Raw genomic sequence first — 22588 nt, forward strand, 5'->3', positions numbered from 1 at the left:
CACAGACAAAAGGAAGTAAAAAAAAAGAAGGAAAAAAGGCATCTGTGGTCAAGACATCATGTTAATTCTTCTTTCCCATCCTCTGTCCCAGGAATGTTTCACAAGGGCCATTCTCCTTACCCATCTTACTATGGATTAAGAAGAAAGTCTTTTGATTCATGTTGGAGAGTTCTCATTGTAGAATGTGGTGACAGGTGTGATAACAATTTTTGTTTAATGATGTCACTTTTTGGTTCCCTTACTAGTATCAAAGAATGCTACCGTAAGCAAGTATGACGAGAGCACAGAGGATATGGGTAAGGCATAAAGCATTACTTCACCTAGGTGAAAGAATCATAGCAATGCTCCTGAATTTTGGGAAGTATCAATCTACTGAGAACCTCAGCAAGGACTCATTCACTTGTGTCTAAGACTGTGTCCTAGCTGCATTAAAATGTGTCCCATATACAATGGAGTATTACTCACCCATTAAAAAGAATACACTTGAATCAGTTCTAATGAGGTGGATGAACCTGGAGCCTATTATACAAAATGAAGGAAGCCAGAAAGAAAAACACCAATACAGTATACTAACACATACATATGGAATTTAGAAAGATGGTAATGATAACCCTGTATGCAAGACAGCAAAAGAGACACAGATGTACAGAACAGTTGTTTGGACTCTGTGGGAGAGGGAGAGGGTGGTATAATTTGGGAGAATGGCATTGAAACATGTATAATATCACAGGTGAAACGAATAGCCAGTCCACATTCGATGCGTGATACAGGATGCTCGGGGCTGGTGCTCTGGGAAGACCCAGAGAGATGGTACGGGGAGGGAGGTGGGAGGGGGGGTTCAGGATGGGGAACACGTACACCTGTGGCGGATTCATGTTGATGTATGGCAAAACCAATACAATATTGTAAAGTAATTAGCCTCCAATTAAATAAATTTATATTAAAAAATAAATAAATAAAATGTGTCCCAGTTACATGCTTTGCATAATTCCAAGTTGTCGAAGGTGAAAAGATCCTAAAATTTTCCTTTTAAGAGACCAACATTACATATCTGAATAAAAGAACTTACAAAGTTTGAAAACATGAAAAGGGAACATACCAGACATATGTTAGGGATTTGCATTCCATTTTGTTGAATAGCTATTCAAGACATGAAAAAACATTTTAACTGACTTTTGCTGAAAGATTTGATACTATAAATCCATATTCATTTATGCGTTATCATATATCAGTATTTCACTTGCACATTTACTCATTCCTAACACACACTTGGGCTTTCCTCTTGGCTCAACACTAAAGAATCCATCTGCCAATGCAGGAGACATGAGTTTGATCCCTGGGTCGGGACGGTACCCCGGGAAAGGAAATGGCAACTCATTCCAGTATTCTTGCCTGGGAAATCCCATGGACAGAGGAACCTGGTGAGTTATGACATGCGGTCACAAAGAGTCAGACACAACTTAGTGACTAAACCACCACCACCACAGACTAATAATTTACAAAGACTCTTAAAAAGAGTTTCACTGCTTAAAAAAAGTTCCTAGCTAAATGAATTGATTAAAAACTACATCTACATACTAGGTATTACAAATATTCCCAAAATGCAATCTAGGACATAATGCCCTAAACTTAAAAACAGCAAACAAAAGCCACAAAGCAAAAACAAAAATCTTATTTCAATTTAAATAATTTTTCCCTCTTAGATGCTGTCATTTAAATTCATTTAATGAAAGTATAACCTTCAACCACGAAATGAAATTTCTATTCTATCTATACTATATACGACAACTCCAAACTTACCTCTACAATACCACTGAGGTTTGGTTTTAATTTTAATAATCTGTGAGAAAACTCTAAAATATGCAGTGTCTAATTTTTAGCCAATCTTGTTTTAATTTTGGCTCCATAAAAACTGCTTTTAAATAAAAAAGTAGTAAGTATACTTTATCTTTAAAATCTTTACTTATTTTTATTTTTGGCTCTGCTGAGTCTTCACTGCTACACAAGGGCATTCTCTAGTTGTGGTGAGTGGGGGCACACTTGACTTGCAGCGTGTGGGCTTCTTACTGAGGTGTTAGGGAGCACAGGCTCTAGGGCACACAGGCTCCAGAAGTTGTGGTGCATGGGCTTAGCTGCCTTGCAGCAGGTGAGATCTTCCCAGACCAGAGATCAAATCTGTATAGCCCCTACACTGGCAGGCAGATTCTTAACTGCTGTACCGTATTAATGAATAGTGGAATAGTGAAGTCGCTCAGTTTTGTCCAACTCTTTGCAACCCCATGGACTTTAGCCTCTCAGTCTCCTCCATCCATGGGATTTTCCAGGCAAGAGTGCTGGAGTGGATTGCCATTTCCTTCTCCAGGGGATCTTCCCAACCCAGGAATTGAACCCGGGTCTCCCACATTGCAGGCAGACCCTTTACTGTCTGAGCCACCATATTAGGGAAGTTAAATAGTCTTGTTTAGGCTTCAGAGCCAAAGAAGAGCAGGCCTCTAACCTTGCTTCTAACCGGCCTGGACACTGTTCTTACTGTGGTCTGAGTGCAAGCCTTGCAGCAGCATAGATAAGATGCCAGATAAATCTTAAGATTGTTGAGTCCCTGGAGCGGGGCTGGTCAACCAAGCCATGGGCTTAACAACATTCCAAATTGTGTCACAGTTCTGACAAAACACGGTCCACTGGAGATGGGAATGGCAAACCACTTTAGTATTCCTGACATGAGAACCACATCAACAGTATGAAAAGGCAAAAAGATACCACACTGAAAGATGAACTCCCCAGGCAGGTAGGTACCCAGTATGCTACTGGATAAGTGGAGAAATAACTCCAGAAAGAACGAAGAGACAGAGCCAAACCAAAAACAACACCCAGTTGTAGATGTGACTGGTGATGGAAGTCAAGTGTGATGCCATAAAGAACAATATTCCATAGGAACCTGGGATGTTAGGTCCATGAATCAAGGTAAACTGGATGTGGTCAAACAGGAGATGAAAAGTGGACATTGCAGGAATCAATGAACTAAAATGGACCAGAATGGCTGAATTTAATTCAGATGACCATTATATCTACTACTGTGGGCAAGAATCCTTTAGAAGAAATGGCGTAGCCCTCATAGTAAAAAAAAGTTCAAAATGGAGTACTTGGGTGCAATCTCAAAAATGACAATGATCTCTGTTCACTTCCAAGGCAGATCATTCAATATCACAGTAATCCAAGTCTATGCCCCAACCACTACTGTTGAAGAAGCTGAAGTTGAACGGTTCTATAAAGACCTACAAGACCTTCTAGAACTAACACCCAAAAAAGATGTCCTTTTTATCACAGGGGACTAGAACGCAAAAGTAGGAAGTCAAGAAACACCTGGAATAACAGACAAATTTGGCCTTGGAGTACAAAATGAAGCAGGGCAAAGACTAACAGAATTTTGCCAAGAAAACGCACTGATAATAGCAAACACCCTCTTCCAACAACAAAAGAGATGACTCTACACATGGACATCACCAAATGGTCAATACCAAAAGCAGATCAATTATATTTTTTGCAGCCAAAGATGGAGAAGCTCTATACAGTCAGCAATAACAAGACTGGGAGCTGACTGGCTCAGATCACAAACTCCTTATTAGCAAATTCAGACTTAAATTGAAGAAAGGAGGGAAAACCACTAGACCATTCAGGTATGACCTAAATCAAATCCCTTACGATTATACGGTGGAAATGACAAATAGATTCAAGGGATTAGATCTGATAGAGTGCCTGAAGAACTATGAACAGAGGTTCGTGACATTTGTACAGGAGGCAGTGATCAAGACCATCCCCAAGAAAAAGAAATGCAAAAAATCAAAATGGTTGTCTGAGGCGGCCTTACAAATAGCTGAGAAAAGAAGAGAAGTGAAAGGCAAAGGAAAAAAGGAAAGATACACCCAATACCCATCTGAATGCAGAATTCCGAAAAATAGTAAGGAAAGACAAGAAAGCCTTCCTCAGCAATCAATGCAAAGAAATAGAGGAAAACAATAGAATGGGAAAGACTAGAGATCTCTTCAAGAAAATTAGAGATACCAAGGGAACATTTCATGCAAAGATAGGCACAATAAAGGACAGAAATGGTATGGACCTAACAGAAGCAGAAGATATTAAGAGGAGGCAAGAATACACAAAGGAACTGTACAAAAAAAGATCTTCATGACCCAGATAACCACGATGGTACGATCACTCACCTAGAGCCAGACATCCTGAACGTGAAGTCAGGTGGGCTTTAGGAAGCATCACTACGAACAAAGCTAGTGGAGATGACGGAATTCCAGCTGAGCTATTTCAAATTCTAAAAGATGATGCTGAAAAGTACTGCACTCAATATGCCAGCAAATTTGGAAACCTCAGCAGTGGCCACAGGACTGGAAACGCTGTTTTCATTCCAATTCCAAAGAAAGGGAATGCCAAAGAATGTTCAAACTACCACACAATTGTACTCATTTCGCACGCTAGCAAAGTAATGCTCAAAATCCTCCAACCCAGCCTTCAACAGTACATGAACTGAGAACTTTCAGATGTTCAAGCTGGTTTTAGAAAAGGCAGAGGAACCAGAGATCAAATTGCCAACATCTGCTGGATCATCGAAAAAACAAGAGTTCCAGAAAAACAACTTCTGCTTTATTGACTATTCCAAAGTCTTTGACTGTGTGGATCAAAACAAACTGTGGACAATTCTGAAAGAGATGGGAATACCAGACCACTTTACTTGTCTCCTAAGAAATCTGTATGCAGGTCAAGAAGCAACAGTTAGAACTGGACATGGAATAACAGACTGGTTCCCAATTGGGAAAGGAGCACGTCAAGGCTATATATTACTACCCTGCTTATTTAACTTCTATGCAGAGTACATCATGCGCAATGCCAGGCTGGATGAAGCACAAGCTAGAATCAAGATTGCTGGGAGATATATCAATAACCTCAGAAACACAGATGATACCACCCTTATGGCATAAAGTGAACAAGAACTAAAGAGACTCTTGATGAAAGTAAAAGAGGGGAGTGAAAAAGTTGGCTTAAAGCTCAACATTCAGAAAACGAAGATCATGGCATCCGATCCCATCACTTCATGGCAAATAGATGGGGAAACAGTGGAAACAGTGGCTGACTTTATTTTCTTGGGCTCCAAAATCACTGCAGAGGGTGACTGTAGCCATGAAATTAAGAGACACTTGCTGCTTGGAAGAAAAGTTATGAGCAACCTAGACAGTATATTAAAAAGCAGAGACATTACTCTGCCAACAAAGGTCCGTCTAGTCAAAGCTATGGTTTTTCCAGTAGTCATGTATGGATGTGAGAGTTGGACTATAAAGAAAGCTAAGTGCCAAAGAATTGATGCTTTTGAACTGTGGTGTTGGAGAAGACTCTTGAAGACTGCAAGGAGATCCAACCAGTCCATCTTAAAGGAAATCAGTCCTAAATATTCATTGGAAAGACTGATAATGAAGCTAAAACTTGAATACTTTGGCCACCTGATGCAAAGAACTGACTCACCGGAAAAGACCGTGATGCTGGAAAAGATTGAAGGCAGGAGGAAAAGGGGACGACAGAGGATAAGATGGTTGGATGGCATCACAAACTCAATGGACATGACTTTGAGCAAGCTCTGGGAGTTGGTGATGGACAGGGAAGCCTGGCATGCTGCAGTCCATGGGTCGCAGAGTCAGACATGACTGTTCAACTGAATTGAAGTTTTACGCGTGAACATAAATCAGAGCTTCAGTTTGCTCACAGATCGATGATGCTATAAGTTTGCGTCCTAGGATTATACTTGGGAATCGTGAACTGCAATTTTGCAGTCACCTACAGAACTGATGGCTGCCTGGGACCTTTTCCCAACTGGGTCTCCAGATGTGCTGTGACACTGTTTGAGTTTGTCTAAACTCAATTTGTTTGTCAAAATCCAATTTGAACAAAAAGACCAATTTGGTGATGTATCTTCTGCTGTTTCTAGTTCTCTTTTCTCTTAATGTTAGTATATTGAAAGTAAGCTAGATAATGCTCTAATAAATATTGGTATTATTTATTTGTATATAATGAGTGGCTTATTCTGTTAACAAATCCTTTGAACCTGAGGCAAAAGTTTTGGCAAAACAGACCACAGGGAAACTCAATAGATACAATTTTAGCAACTGGACAAGCTTTTGGCATATGTCCTAGAATGCAACACCATCTCATAGATAGGATAGTTTACAATCTGCTTATACCACAGAACTGAAAAAGGATGTAACCTGTTTCTCATCTAACAGATCATAAAAATTACTTCTGATGATGGATTGATGAATTTTTTTTGTAAATCATTTTGGTAAATCTAGAAGGACTCAAAGAATGCAGTGGCTGCATTACTGACTTAACAAACCATACATAACACTTTTAGAACTTTATCCAAAAAAGTGAAAAATAAGAAGTGACCTGATAGCAATCTGTTTTCATCCTGTTAAGTAACATTTTTCTATAGGACTGATCACCTATAAATTTTTAACATCTTCCACTGAACTAAAGCACAAAGCACATTATCTTATATGGTAGGCACTCATTGCTGAATGCATAATTAAATAAATGAAGGAACTGCTGACTACTGTAAGTAGTACATCTTCAACTTCACAAGGTAATGCTTGTAATGCTTTTCAATCAGGTTACCAATTTACACCAGCAGAAGTGGTTATTTTTAGAGTTCCATCTGCTCCACACTCTCACAAAGCTAGGTATTGGCTAGACTGGAAGTTAATTTTCTGCTCTGCAGTCTTTGCATCATTTAATCTATTTATCATCTCTTCATGTTTCATTTTTTGGCAAAATTATCTATTCTTATCATTTTACCATTCTTTCAGTAGCTGGTCTTTTTCTTATCTGAAGTAAGATAATACAATAGACCCCAATCTTCTGATTATACTGTTTCAAGTATCTTTTCCAACTTGTGTTTTTTTTATGAACATAAGTTCTTATTTTAAATGTAATCAACACACCTGAATGTAAAACATCATTGTGAATCAACTATATTCCACTAAAATTTTTAAATAAATAGCTGAAAAAATGTAGTCAAAATTGCTGATCAAGACATGATTATTTGGGGGGGGGGGGGGGCGGCACGCCATGCATGTGGGATCTTAGTTTCCCAACCAGGGACTGAACTGGTGCCCACTGCAGCAGCAGCACAGAGTCTTAACCACTGGACTGCTAGGGAAGTCCCTAGGATACCTATTTTTAATCTAATGTATAAAAGCCTTTCTTCCCCAAAGTTCAAAGAATTTACCTACATTATCTTCTTAGTTTTACAGTTTTGCCTTTCACATTTAAAACATCAATCAGTTGGAACTGATTTGTATACAGTATGAGGTCCAGGTTCAGTTTCATTTTTTTTTTTAACTGTACGAGTAACTAGTCCCAAATGTCCCAAACCATTCTTTCTCCACTCATTTAAAAAGCCAGCTCAGAGTTCTCTGGTTGCCTAGTGGTTAGGATTCCAGGCTTTCACTGCCATGGTCCACGTTCAATCCCTGGTCAGGCAACTGAGATGCTGTAAGCCGTGGGTTATCACCCCTCAAAAGGCCAGCTCAATTTTAAACTGTTTCTACATATGCATGGATCTGTTTCTAGACTTCTGTTCCACTTGTTCATTTGTCTATTCCTATACTACAACTCATTCATGTTAGGAAGGAAGGAAGAGAGACAGGAGGGTTGACATATCCACACTGAAATATTCACAAAGGACTGGTGTAACCTCTGTCAGGGAGCAGCATGAGTGGCAACCATGCACTGCATCAAGATACCCTGCTCTTCTCCCTACTCTGTGATTGCTTCTTTTCTTATTCTTTTGCTCTGTAAATATAACCACTACCTAAAAGCTCTGATGCAGCACATTTTGTTTCTTTGGAATCTCTTCACCATCTCATTCATTTTTAAGTTTTCAGTTCTCACCTCTAAGGGGGTGACTTAAATAAATCTCTACTTCATGAAGCATTAGATCACACACATACCTATACTCAAGTATCCATCACCATGTATTATTTACCTGTTTAAATATTTATTTCCTTATGCTTGATAGGGATTAATAGCAAATGGGGTCATCTCTTAGTACAGACAGGATGACCATTAAATAATCATTTCTTTAAGAAATGTTGACAACTATTATCATCTCCTTTAACTGTTAAGACCTCTCTTTAAACATTTCTTATTCCTTAAACTGCAGAGTCCAAGACTATTGACTTTGCATATCTTCAGATATTCACTGGCCCTAAAATTTCCTTTCCAAATCTCATGATCTGAAAAGAACACTACTTAGGTTTAAATGTCTACCACTTTCAATTCCTCTAAAGGACCGAGAAACCCTACAATAGTCTATACTCATTTGTTAACTGCGCATTCGCTTCCTTCCCAAGTCCTTAATAAGGAGAACTCCAAGGTAACTGGTGCCTTGCTTAATTTTTAACCTTCACATTATTATTTCATAAGGGAGGAGCCAAGGGTCATATTCTACTTTTTTTTTTGAATTTCAGGAGATTAATTCATACCTACAACTTCTAAACCATGAAATTTGAGCACATCTTTCAATGAACCGAAGAGATATCATACACCTTTAAGATTTCTTTCACAGCCATTTCTGTCTGTTAAGATAATACTTACTAGCATGATTATTAATACTGATAAGTAAGGTCTGCTATTACATGATAGGAGTCCAATAAACAAAAAAATTATATTTCTAGTACAAACTCAACAATGCCCAAGTTATCTGTCAAAAAATATAACTGCATATTTAACATATTACCCTGCCCATAAGAGACATGCATGTGATAAGTGAGTGTTCTCAAATTCAATAAAGCACTACAGAATGTATTACTCAGAATTACTCATCAACTTATACTTTTAAAACCTGAGTAAAATTATGGGATACTATCTCACACTCTCCAAACTGGCAAAAACAAATCCTGAAACTATCAAGTGCTGATAAAAATATAAAGCAACAAGAAATTTTCACATATTGCTGGTGTGAGTGTAAACTCATACAACTACTTTCGAGAACAGTTTGACAAATACGACATTGAAGCTGTGAAACATCTATGACCCACCCAATCTTAACCATACATGAAAGTAAGACAAAGTGCATAACAATATTTGCTACAGGATTGCATACAGTAAACAAAAAACTAAATTACCTAAATGTTCACCAATAGACTAATGATTTAGACTTTCTCTGGTGCCTCAATGGTAAAGAGTCTGCCTGCCAATAGGAGATATAGGTTTGATCCCTGTATCAGGAAGATCCCCTGGAGAAGGAAATGGCAACCCACTCCAGCAGTCTTGCCTGGGAAATCCCAGGTACAGAGGAGCCTGGCGGGCTACAGTCCATGGAGTCTGGACACGACTTAGCAACTAAACAACATCACAAGACTGATTAAAGTGTGGATTTGTATAATGCTGTACAGCAGGAAACGATCACATTAGAGATGTGCATAAACAAAATGGATGACTCTCACAAAGTAGAATAAAAAAGCTGTTAAAATTAAACTATGATACCATATAAAGTTTAAAAAAATGAGTACAAAAAATAAAAATAAAAAAGGAGTAACAGTATCAGATAGTTTTGGGAAGTGCTTAGTCACTCAGTCAAGTCTGACTCTTCGTGACCCCACTGACTGTAGCCCACCAGACTCCTTTGTCCATGGGGATTTTCCAGGCCAGAATACTGGAGTGGGTTGCCATGCGCTCCTCAAGGGGATCTTCCCAATCCAGGGACTGAACTCAGGTCTCCCACTTTGCAGGTGGATTCTTTACCATCTGAGCCATTAGGGAAGTCCAAGAATGCTGGAGTGGGTAGCCTATCCCTTCTCCAGGGGAACTTCCCAGGAATCAAACCGGGGTCTCTTGCATTGCAGGCAAATTCTTTACCAGCTAAGCTACTAAGGAAGCCTTAGTTATGGGATATAGTCAAAGAAAGCAAAATTACTTAAAAATGCAAGAGAATGACAAACACCAAATTCAGGATGAAAGACACAAAGATATATAATCAAAAAGGAACATATATAAGGGCTTCAATTCTGCATACTGGCATAAGGATAAACATAGAGGTCAATGGAACAGAACCACGAAACCAGAAGTAAACCTAGCAAGTATGGCCAAATGATTCTTAACAAAGAAGCCAAGATATATCAACAGGGGAAAAATGGTCTTTCTTTTCAACAAATGGTGCAATGATCACTGGATGTTCACTACAACAACACAAAAATTAACTATAACTGGGTCAAAAGCCTTAGTATAAGAGCTAAAAGTAAACAGAGGAGTGATTTTAAGTTAGGGAAAGAGAAATTGAACTTTCTTATCAAAATTAAAAACATTTGTGCTTTAAAGGACACAGTCAAAGTGAAAGGACAACACAGAGAGAAAACATCTGCAAATCATATATCATGTAAGGGACTTGTATTCAAAATAATATCACAATAAAATATCACCTTATACCTATGAGAATAGTTATTGATATTATAAAAAGGACAAGATACTGGCGAGGACGTAGAGAAAAGGGAACCCTTATGCACTGTTCATTGGAACATAAATTAGTGCAATTACTATGGAAAACAGTATTGAGGTTCTTCAAAAATTTAAAAACAGAATTATCAAATGATCCAGCAATTCCACTTCTGAGTGTTTTCCAAAGGAAAGGAAAACACTCACTTGAAAAGCTATACACCCCCATGCATGTACACACACCCTGAAATATTATTCAGCCATAAGAAAGAATGAATTCTTGCCATTTTCAACAATATGGATGAACTTCGAGGGTACAAGGCTAAGTGAAATAAGACACAGAGAGACAAATACTTTATGATCTCACTCATATGCAGAATTTAAAAAAGCAGCACCAAGCTCATATACAGAGAACAGACTGGTAATTGCCAGAAGTGGGGTGGGGTGTGCCAAATGGTTAAAGGGGTCAAAAGGTACAAACTTTCAGTTACAAAATAAATAAGCTATGGGGATAAAAGGTATAGCATGGTGGCTATCTATAGTTAATTATGTTGTTGTTTAGCCGCCAAATCATGTCTGACTCTTTTGCGATCCCATGGACTATAGCCTGCCAGGCTCCTCTGTTCATAGGACTTCCCAGGCAAGGATACTGGAGTGGTTTGCCATTTCCTTCTCCAGGGGATCTTCCCTACCCAGGGATCAAATCTTTATCTCCTGCACTGGCAGGTGGATTCTTTACTGCTGAGCCACCAGGGAAGCCCCACAGTTAATTATGTCGTTCAGTCACCCAGCTGTGGCCAACTCTGTGACCCCATGGACTGCAGCACAGCAGGCCTCTCTGTTGATTATACTCAGTGCATATTTAAAAGTTGAAAGTTCTCATTACAAGAAAGAAATTCTATAACTATATGGTGACAAATGTTAACCAGATTTACTGTGTTCCTTATTTTGCAATATCTGCTATAATTATAAAATTATCATATACACCTGAAATAAAATGTCAAGCTTCAATTAAAAAAGAATCCTACAACACAACAGTAAAAAGACAACCCAATTGAAAAGTGAGCAGAGGATATGCACAGACATTTCTCTCAAGATACCCAAGAGACCAAGGGGTCACTTCAGAAAACAGTTTCTTAAAAAGTCAGTTACCATATGACCCAGCAATTCCACTTCTATAAAGATCCAAGAAAGACGTAAACATACATCCACACAAAAACTTGACATGAACGTTCATAACAGCATTACTAACAACTGCAAAGAGGTAAAAATGCAAATGCTCATTAACTGATGAGTAAAAAAACAAAATGTGGAATATTCATACAATAGACTATATGGCAAAAAAGAGAAAAATACTGAAAACATACTACAACATGTATGAAAATTAAAAACATTATGCTTAGTGAAAGAAGCCAGACACAAAAGACCACATACTGTATAATTTTATTTATATGTAATGTCCAAAATAGGCAATTCCAGAGACAGAAAGATTAGTGGCTGCCTAGAGTTGAAGAGGTGAATGCTAATGGTCATGAGACTTCTTTCTGGGGTGATGAAAATGTTCTAAAATTAGACAGTAGCGATGGTTATACAACTGTGAATATAGTAAAACAAACAAACAAAAAACCCCATTAAATTGTACATATTAAGTGGGTAGTTTGTTATGTACATTCTATCTCAATAAAGCTGTCTTTAAAAAATTAGGTCAACAATTAATAACAAACAAGGAACTTGTACAAAGTAGCAACACTCAAATTAGTTTCCTGTTGCAAGTGGCAAGACTTACTGTTTAATATATGGACGCAACCATTATCACCTTAATCCAAGAATCAACCTTAACACTACTAAAAGTAGGTCAACCAGGTATTATGTGCATTATGACATGATGCAAAATGAGACAGAGCTATGATGTATTCTCGCCAAAACGTTTAGATATAAATCCATCAAGCTTTTACCTGTAAACTTTAGAGATAAATACAGGAACAAAAGGAACAAACTAAGTGATACCTTAAGAATGCAACTGTATAAAAGCATTCTCAGGACAACCAGTCCAGTTTCAAAGTTAACATCACTGAAAAATAAGGACTAAGCTAGGTTAAAGGCTTCCCAGGTGGTGAGTGGTAAAGAATCTGACTGCCAATGCAGGAGACACAGATTCAGTCCCTGGGTCAGGAAGATCCCCTGGCAAAGAAAATGGCAACCCATTCCAGTACTCTTGCCTGGGAAATCCCATGGACAGAGAAGCCTGGTGGGTTATAGTCCATGGGGTCATAAAAGAGTCAGACACAACTAAGCAACCAAACTACAAAGCTAGATTAAAGACAAATTAAACAAAGTGCATTTTAAGTTACTTTTATTTTTACTTTATTTATTTTTGGCCACACTGCATAGCTTGTGGGATTTTAGTTCCCCAACCAGGGAATGAGCCCAGGCCATGGAACCAAAGTGTTGAGCCCTAACTTGCCAAGAAATTCCCTAAACAAAGGGTTACAATGGACAAGGTCCTGGTTCAGATATTAGTTTGGATAGCCAGCAGTAGCAAACATTTTTTTTTTGATCAGCTGGGGAAATTTGAATAATAGCACCTGCATACCAAAGGAAAGGAATATGGAGTGTGGGTATCACCCAGTTAAAAAAAAAAAGCCAAGCTGTAAACTGATCTCATTTTAGTAAAATAAAAGTAAAAACTTACGTATATGTGCTTAGAGAAAGATCTTGGGAGGAAATGCACCAAAAGATAACAGTAGTGATTTCTGAATGACAGGAATGTCAAGTTTTATTTTCACGTATCTGTATACTCTAATATTCTACACAGCACATTCACTGTTTTTTTAAAAAATGAATTAAAGACAGAATCACATGGGGGACTTTAATAAACTAACAGTGTCCAGGCCTTATCCCATATATATTTAAAGACGTTGAGAACGACTGCTCTTAAGAATTGGGAGTGGATAAAAGGGAAAATTCTTGTCTAGGTTTGTCTTTAAAAAAGACATTCATGGACTTTTTAACTTATTGAGTTAGGAAGGAGACCACTCTAAATAGAGGCAGTAACTATATCTTTTATAAAGAGCAAATTATATTAGTCAATTTTACAAATTAGGATCCTTGGTTGAAAAAAAGAAATCTGGTTTCGGTATATTAGCAGAATAGGAAATTTATCAACAGGATACTGAGAGTTCCAAAAAAAAAAAAAAAGATTTGGCAAACTTGTGAAAAATCAAGTCAAGTTAAGCAGTCAAAACCACCAACCAAAGTCACATCACAGGAAGAAGTCTCTCAGAAAACTGCCCGCTAGCTAGTATGCCACTGCCACAAGTCAACAGAATTAATTCTAAATTGTCCTTGCTCCTTTGTATCTCTCTCACTCCAGATTCAAATACCCAGTCAAGTGTATTTGATTGGCACAGCTGGGTCACAGCTACCAGGGGCCTCGGAAAGAAAGTCTATGTGTGTATGCAAACAAGCTACATGTCCTTTTCCAGCTTCCACTTCCATCAAGTTTTACAAAAAGGCAATATTGGAACAGGGTTAAATGGTAAACAGACAAAAGAAACAAAAACTTTAAAGTCCAATTACTAGAATGTCCAACATATACATCTTCCCAGTCGTAACAAATTTTAATCATTGTGCCTTCTGATTCATTCTCAAAAAAACATTTCCTAAAAGTAATTTCACAAAGTATAAAATTTTTAGACTAAAATTCGCAACCTTTCTCAGATAGTTATCTCCTTTCCAACATTTTGTTACTAAAAGGTCACAAGCACCTCCTGCAAACATACCTATATACTATCCCACTGATAGAAATGTAATTTACTTAAATCACAACAGTTCCAAATAATCAAACATATTATGAAACATACTATGTTACAAAAGTATATTTATCACCTGATGCAATCTGACACATTAAATTCAAGCTATAAGAGTCAGGTAACTAAGTGGTTGAGTTTTATGTACAAGCATATTTAAAAATCTCTTCTCAAGAATAAATTTTTTGCTCAAAATCCAAACATTACTTTTAAGTTAGAAGAGCAGACTCTGGCTGGATCTGATTGTCACTTCACCTCTTTTTGCTTCAAATCCTTATCTGTAACTGGAGATTGTTGCAAAGTTAATGATTAAGTGAGTGAATATATGTAAAGTGTTAAGAACATTGCCTGGATGCTTTTCTCAGGGAAATAAGAGTCTTGTTTACAGTGAGTACTCCATAGGTGTAATGCTTAATAGTTAAGGACTAGGAGGGATTAAAAAAAAGCAGAGATATTACTTTGCCAACAAAGGGTCGTCTAGTCAAGGCTATGGTTTTTCCAGTGGTCATGTATGGATGTGAGATTTGGACTGTGAAGAAAGCTGAGCACCAAGAATTGATGCTTTTGAACTGTGGTGTTGGAGAAGACTCTTGAGAGTCCCTTGGACTGCAAGGAGATCCAAAGGAGATCAGTCCTGGGTGTTCATTGGAAGGACTGATGCTGAGGCTGAAACTCTAATACTTTGGCCACAATACCTCATGCGAAGAGTTGACTCAATGGAAAAGACCCTGATGCTGGGAGGGATTGGGGGCAGGAGGAGAAGGGGACGACAGAGGATGAGATGGCTGGATGCCATCACCGACTCGATGCACATGAGTTTGGGTGAACTCCGGGAGTTGGTGATGGACAGGGAGGCCTGGCGTGCTGCAATTCATGGGGTTGCAGAGTTGGACACGACTGAGCAACTGAACTGAACTGAGGAGGGATAAACAGGCTTCCCAGGTGGCACTAGTGGTAAAGAACCTGACTGCTAATGCAGGAGACATAAGAGACATGGGTTTGATACCTGGGTGAGGAAGATCCCCTGGAGGAGGGCACGGCAACCCACTCCAGTATTCTTGCCCAGAGAATTCCATGGACAGAGGAGCCTGGTAGGCTGCCTACAGTCCATTGGGTTACAGAGTTGGACACAACTGAAGCGGCTTGGCTCGCACATGCACACACAGGGCAGGGAGTAAACAATAGGAAAAAAATTCTGTTTTGAGAAGAGAAATTTTCGGACCAAACAGGCTGAGGAAACTACTCACCAGTAACCAAAAAAGAAGACAAAACCACTACAAACCCAGCATATTTAGCTCAATTTTTTTTTTTTAGCTCAATTTTATAATACAACAAATATACACTAGGTAGGAAAAAAAAAGGACAAGAAACAAACTAGCTGGAAAAGTTAACACTGAATTGGGCACAGGACCAAAACAAACACTCCATTTTACAACCATGTTGGAGGAGGGTTAATATCTCATACAATTACTCTATGCTGCTCAACAGAGAAATTGTGAGAAAATGATATGAGAAACAGTGAACAAACCAGAAGAAAAAAAAAGGCTACCAATTTACAGGAAAATCTAGAATGTGGGAAACTGCAGGAGAAATAACCTGGTTTCTTCAACAAAGTACAAGGGAAAAAACCCTAAAGAAACATACAAACTAAGAGGCTTAAAAGAATATCAGTCAAAAAAAAAAAAAGAGAGAATATCAGTGTCAATTACAGTGTGGGACCTGGATACTAATTCAAATAAAGAGAAGTCAACAGAAAAGTAATAACTAGAAAAGGAAAAAAATACCAAAAAGCCCATGTGCAACCATCTGTTCAGATTCCACACAATTTAATTCAATGAGTAAAAGGTAAAGACAATTTTGAAAAATTTACTTGACAATTATGAAGTGCTTACAACACTCAGGCATTGTATTAAGAACTATACAAATGTTATTTCATTTATTTACTACAAAAACTCTATGAGAAGGTACTATTACCCCCATTTAACAAAGCAGCAGGCAGAAATCATACCTAAAACTTTATCAAAGTCTCAAAGCTTTAAGTGGTAATGCAGAGATTCAAACCAAGGGCACTATGACCACCATACCACCACGCCATCTCCCTACATGATGTGGTGAAAATCCAGCTTCGGAATCAGACAGCTGTCTGAGTCCCCACCTCTCACTATGTTATGCAAACCACTGAACTTCTTGGATCCTCTGTACACTCACATATAGAAGCATTAATATCACCTATTTAAACAAGCGTTTTGAGGAGCAACAAGAATATATATATATATATATATATATAAAATGGACTCTGTTACACCCTCTAGCTTATGAAACCTTCAATAAATGGTTCTCACTATCCTTCAACCATACCTGGTAAGACTAATTAGAAAGCAGAGCTAATAATTCATGAGCACATAGCTGGAACACTGGAATAGTTCTACCTTTTAATTAACTAACTAAAGAACCCCCAAACCAACTTTTCAACATACTTGTAAACTTCAAGGACAGCAGTAATTCAGAAGAGAACTTTTTTATATAATGAAATTTAAATATATAATCTTTGGTGGCTCAGACAGTAAAGTATCTGCCTGAAATGCAGGAGACCCAGGTTCAATCCCTAGGTTGGGAAGATCCCCTGGAGAAGGGAATGACAACCTACTTCAGTGTTCTTCCCTGGAGAATTCCATGGACAGAGGAGCCTGGTGGGCTACAGTCCATGGGGTCACAAAGATTTGGACATGACTGAGGGACTAACACTTTCAAACTTATAATCAGCAGAAACCAGACTTTGCAGTATAAAGTATAATCAAACTTAATTCTTAAAAGACAAAAAACAAAAACACAACCAACTTATTCCACACATACAGACCTGCTACTCAGAAAAGTGCACTAAAACTTTGTTCATACTGATAATCCTCTTGTCTGACATCTGATTAATATATGGCAAAGTAGTCTTATTATAAAAAAGGAAGGTAAGCTTAATGACTATGTTAAAAATTAACTCCTTTAAGAAAGACGGCTTTCTGTGTTGTTATCCTGTGGATACTTTTGTGCTTATCTGTTAAACTACTAAGTTCCTGGGTGGTAGGAATGTTTTATAGTCATCTAGGCATTCCTAGACCTTAGCAGGCTGAAACTGGCACCACAGTATAGCCTCCAACATTTCTTAAAGTGTTTCCTAAAAGAACGATTGAACCATTTTGTTTGAAAAATAACGTGTCCAACAGATCAGTTAAAGGTCGAATTTTTTAAATAATAAATAATTTTTATTATTACTATTATTTTTTGTCATGCCATGCTGCATGCAGGATCTTATGTCTCTAGCCACATATCAAACCCAGGTTTCCTTGTAATGAAAGCGAAGAGTCCTAATCACTGGATTGCCAGGGAAGTCTGGCCAAAAGGCTGATTATTTGCTTCAGGAAATAAAAATAACTATTAGATGCCTTTAAACATTTGCCGAGTGTATTTGAAATCACCTGTAAAATTCATAACATGAGCAATATTTTACCTCATTAATTAAGATATACCTTTGGACAAAAGAACTTCAACTCATCCCACTGAATTATTTTTCAAGGTTGATTGTAGCCAGTTTTGTTTTGAGCAGAAATCCAGTGGGAAATAAAAAATCAGTCTGATTTTGAAGTGACTTGGGCAGCTACCACTCAGCACAACCACATATCAAACTGTAGACAATGGCAACTATAGTCAGTTACAAAGTAGTATGTTTTCTATGTATGAAAGAAAAGAAAGAAAGTGAAGTCGCTCAATGTCTGACTCTTTGCGACCCCATGGACTGCAGCTTACCAGGCCCCTCCGTCCATGGGATTTTCCAAGCAGGAGTACTGGAGTGGGCTGCTATTTCCTTCTCCAGGGGATCTTCCCAATCTAGCGATCGAACCCAGGTCTCCCACATTGTGGGCAGACGCTTTACCACCTGAGCCACCAGGGCAGTCCCTTTCTATGAATGGGGAAAGCCAAAACTTCATTCAAGTTTTCATCTTAGTATCACCTAGATTCCTTCCCCATTACAATTATTTGAAAAACCATAAATACATACCAAAATTTGCCTTTTCAACAAACTACTTTTTCAGTTGGGATATTTAAAAAATTGCTTAGGTTTAAGTATGTACCAGTTGGATGAATATCTGAACTTATTTTCCTCAACAAAAATAATGGGAATAAAACAATATCTACCTCACAGGAATAAACTAATAAAAATATAAAGCAATTCAAGCAACTGTAAGCCTCTGGCACATTGGTTACTCCTGTTACTAAGTGCATATACTTTAAGTTTTAATCATAAAACAAAGATACGCAATTTGTTGGGAGTATGATTCAAAATTGTTGTTTTATCTAAGTATTTAAATTTTAGTTACAAGCAGAAATATGTCCCAGATTTCTTGTCATTCCAAACGTATTAAAATGGATGCATGTGCTGTCCTCAACCAAACTACTAAACAGCCACTGACAAGAAAACCAAGCTGAATTCATTCAAAATAAAAATGGCTTCCTAACAACCCCACACCACCAAATTTCAAGAGCTTTGCTAAGACACTATTCAGAATCAATTGAAAGAATATTTGTATCAGTATGTACAAACTGTTTTGAGAACCTTTAAAAAAAAGAGGTCTCACCCAAGTTTATCGGTTCAGTAGTCAACAAAAGCAAAACACAAAGCAACTGACTTGTAATTTCTACAAAGCACTTTAAACATCTTTTCTGTAAAACCACCAAAATAATTTATGAACAACAACAACAAATCCTAGGGGAGTTGACAAAAGTAAACTTTCGTATTGAATCAATGTGGAAAGGTAAATTGAAATTGACTCCCTAAGGGAAGGAAGATGAAGTAAAATAGTTTATTTTCCTATTAATTCCAAACTTCTCATTCACAATTAGCACTTTATTATTTTATCTTTTAGACAGATTTCAACTTGAAACTGGAGCATCTTCCCAAATACTGAAGTTAACTGTTTTTGATTTCCATTCTATGCTCTTTTGTTTTCAGTTAAACCTCTGGATCTAATGTTTTTTAAGCAGCAAACAAAAAAACAGCCTTTTGTTTGAAAGGGCACAACAATCAGGCACTCCACTTAAAAGTCTGTTTTCATTTGTCTTACATTCTTCTGATACATGTCCCAATATAAAAGACCTTAGAAAAGGCCAGCAATCGACCAAACTGCAAATCTAAGTCTATTGAAGACCAATCACTATACTTTTTGGAAGGAATTACACAGAATGTGACTTCTGTTACTAAACTAAAACATGAGCCACCATAAACTTTATTTTTCCCAGATAAGCAATAAACATTAAGAGCAAGTATTTTAACAAATATGACAAACCAACTTAACAGCACAAAGTTGGCTGATAAAATTAACACCACAGCACAATTTCAAAACTATAAGCAACTACCAAAAAAACCGCACCCACTCTTATGTAAACTTTTGGAGTAAGCAAACTACTTTTGCTTCACCTTTGTTTTCACGTAGCAAAGACTCTTCAAGATAAGACAACAGTAAGATCAAAAGACCCAGTTGTTGAAAAATAACCAAGGAAAAATAACTAAGAAGTCAAGACTTGTTAACGTATTTAAGTTACCAAGCTCGGGGCACTTCCCCAAGCTACAGCCATTTTAGATTCAGCCTTTCTTTTGAGTTTTACGGGGAGTAGGGCGAGGTAGATGTAAAACAGAAAAAGTCCTCACTAAAACAAAGATCGACCAGCTTTTTTCTCCAGGTAGGGAGGAGTCGGTAGGGGCTGGACAGACCATCTAAATCAACGAAAACACCTCGCTACCAAGGGGAACCGGAACATTGGGGGCAGGGGTGCGGGGTTAAAGCTCTTCTTCCCCCCTCAGATACCCCACATTTGACTCACAGGTTTTTTTCCCCTTAGATTTTTCCATCACTGGAAAACAAAAGCCCTTGGCTCTAATTTAAGAAGGAGAAAGAAAAAGTAACCGTAAACCAAGCTACTCAGTCACCAACAAGCCGGAACGCCTGGAGCGGAGCCAGAGAGCCGCAGGTGAGCGTTCCGACCAGAAGAGCAAAGTTGAAGTAGGAGCGCTCTGGCAGAGTCTCGACGACGCTCGTGTGCAACGCTCCACGCGTGGGGGAAGGTGCCCCGTTCGAACCACACGGCCCGTGGGCTCTGCTCCCGGTCCCCGGACCGACCTACACCCAACCACCTGTGTGAGAGCCTCCTTCAACTTGTTTCAACAGCCGATCAGTCAGGCACCGGGTGGAGCCCTGCGCCAGATCACTCACGATCCCCTACCCCACCGTTGTCGGGAACTCTCACTCACCGGGCAGTGGAGGGGCTACAGTTAGGGACCAGTCGGGGCGTCTGAGGGCGCGTCCCCAGCTTCCTGATCCGGCAGAGGTGGAGAGCCCACAACCATAACAAAGGTCTTCCCAAAATGGCTGCCCGGCCCACACGGCCCAGGAGGGGCAGACCGGGTGGAGGGGGAGGAGCGACGACCAGCCTGGCCCTCCCGCAATCTCACCCCGCCTCACACACGCCCACCCGTTCGCACCGCCCACAAGCGCGCAGGCGCATGCGCACGAGCCCTGTTCGGGTGACCCCCCCCCCCCCCGCCGGCGCCCCAAGCAGCCAACGTTTAGCCGAGGGGACGGCGGTTATTCCCTGCCCCGCCCCCAGCTCCCTCCGCTGCGTCTCTTGGCGGCGCCCCTGCCCCTCTACAGAGTTGAACGCTGTCTTTCCTAGCGCCACCTCAGAGGCAGAGACCAGCTGGATTTGGTACTCCCCTTCACATCTCCTCTCCAGGCACTAGGGCCTGGGCGCCGGTGAATGAGTGGGTGGGGGTGTATACGTGCACCCGTTTTTCCCCGCCCCTTCATTCTGCACCTTCCCACACCCCATCTCTCAGCAAGCACACTTCTCCAAACTACATCTACAAGTACTAACAAACCGGTTTTGTAGGCGCGTGTGTTTTCCGACCCTTTCCCACCTTCGGCTCCTTCCTTCTTTCACGTGCGCGCGCCGTTAAGACTCCAGCCCCCAGCAGGCCACACGGCTGGGCTTTGGCGGCCTGAGTGGCTGGTCCCGACGCACTACCCGCTGGGAGTGGTAGTTCCGCCCGACCACTGGCGTCACGCCCCTGTCCCAGTACTGGGCGGTTTTCTGGCCAGAGCCTGCTCCAGTGCCAGGACGGAGAAGCTGTTTCTTCGGCTCTAAGTCTCATTGGGTATCGCATAACGGGAAGGGGCGGCGCTGCCATGGCCGAGAAGGAAATAAAAGTGAAAGCCTATGGCGACTGGAAAGTGTTACTATTAGGAAGTATTCCCTGTGAATCTGTTCTGTACGAGAGGCTAAACCATGTGACAGCCGGCAACCAAGAAGCTAGACTTCATAGAATCGGGAGGAATGGAGGAACTGGGTAGCGTGGGCTCCTGCAGCTCTCCTTTTGTTTTCAGATAAACGCGCAAATTGCCTAATAGTGTTTCCTTTGATAGACTGTGAAATGGAGGCCCAGAGAAGGAAAGGGACTTGCTCAAGGTCACAAAGCCCACAAATAAAAGTTAAAGCACAGAGTGACAGGAGGAATAATCAAACTTACACAGGTTACCCTAAAGACTTATCACACTTATCATGAAAATAAAAGTCTTGCCCCTTATTTTCTTTATTTCTTAACAAAATTTCCGGGTACCAGCAAAGAGAATGAAGTGGAACTTTTTTCCCCTTAAGTAGTATTAGTTCAGTACCTTAATGAGCTGTGAGATATGCCCAGATTATCCTAGAAACCCCTTTTTAATGCAAAGTCAAAAATGAGTTCCAAGGACTTCCCTGGCTAAGACTCTGCACTCTCAGTGTAGGGGTTCCAGTTTGATCCCTGGTGGGGAAACTAGATCCCACATGCTGCAACTAAGACCCGGTGCAGCCAAATAAATATTTTTTTAAAGAAAAAATGAGTTCCAGAGATGGCAAGCAATTTGGCCAACTTTTCCTAGACTCCAAATCTCCTACCTTCCTACACGACCATCACTCCGTAATTGCACTCTACCTTCCCGGACTCTGCGGGGCAGATTTTGCTGGCTGGGAAACCTGGACTAGAAAGGAAAGGACCATTTAAGAACCCTACTACTACTACTAAGGATTCGCTCAGTTGTGTCCGACTCTTTGCGACCCCGTGGACTGTAGCCCACCAGGCTCCTACATCCATAGGATTCTCCAGGCAAGAGTACTGGAGTGAGTTGCCATTTCCTTCTCCATGGGATCTTCCCAACCCAGGGATCAAACCCAGGTCTCCTGCACTGCAGGCAGACGCTTTAACCTCTGAG

At 39.6% G+C, this 22588-nt stretch overlaps 1 protein-coding gene across 3 annotated transcripts in view; it reads right to left on the reverse strand.

Moving 5' to 3' along the window:
- GPBP1L1 (GC-rich promoter binding protein 1 like 1) overlaps positions 1 to 21497 on the reverse strand; it is a 64278-nt gene extending 42781 nt beyond the window's left edge. The window contains exon 1 of one of the 3 annotated variants that reach the window (XM_069589741.1): positions 21259 to 21497. The gene's annotated coding sequence lies outside the window, so the exon portion shown is untranslated. Of the gene's footprint in view, positions 1 to 20592 lie in introns of all 3 variants that reach the window. The other 2 variants (XM_069589749.1, XM_069589732.1) reach the window with 2 other exon arrangements.
- Between the last annotated feature and the right edge of the window lie 1091 nt (positions 21498 to 22588).

The sequence above is a fragment of the Ovis canadensis genome, chromosome 1 (assembly GCF_042477335.2).
Source record: "Ovis canadensis isolate MfBH-ARS-UI-01 breed Bighorn chromosome 1, ARS-UI_OviCan_v2, whole genome shotgun sequence".
In the NCBI taxonomy this organism is placed as follows: Eukaryota; Metazoa; Chordata; class Mammalia; order Artiodactyla; family Bovidae; genus Ovis; species Ovis canadensis.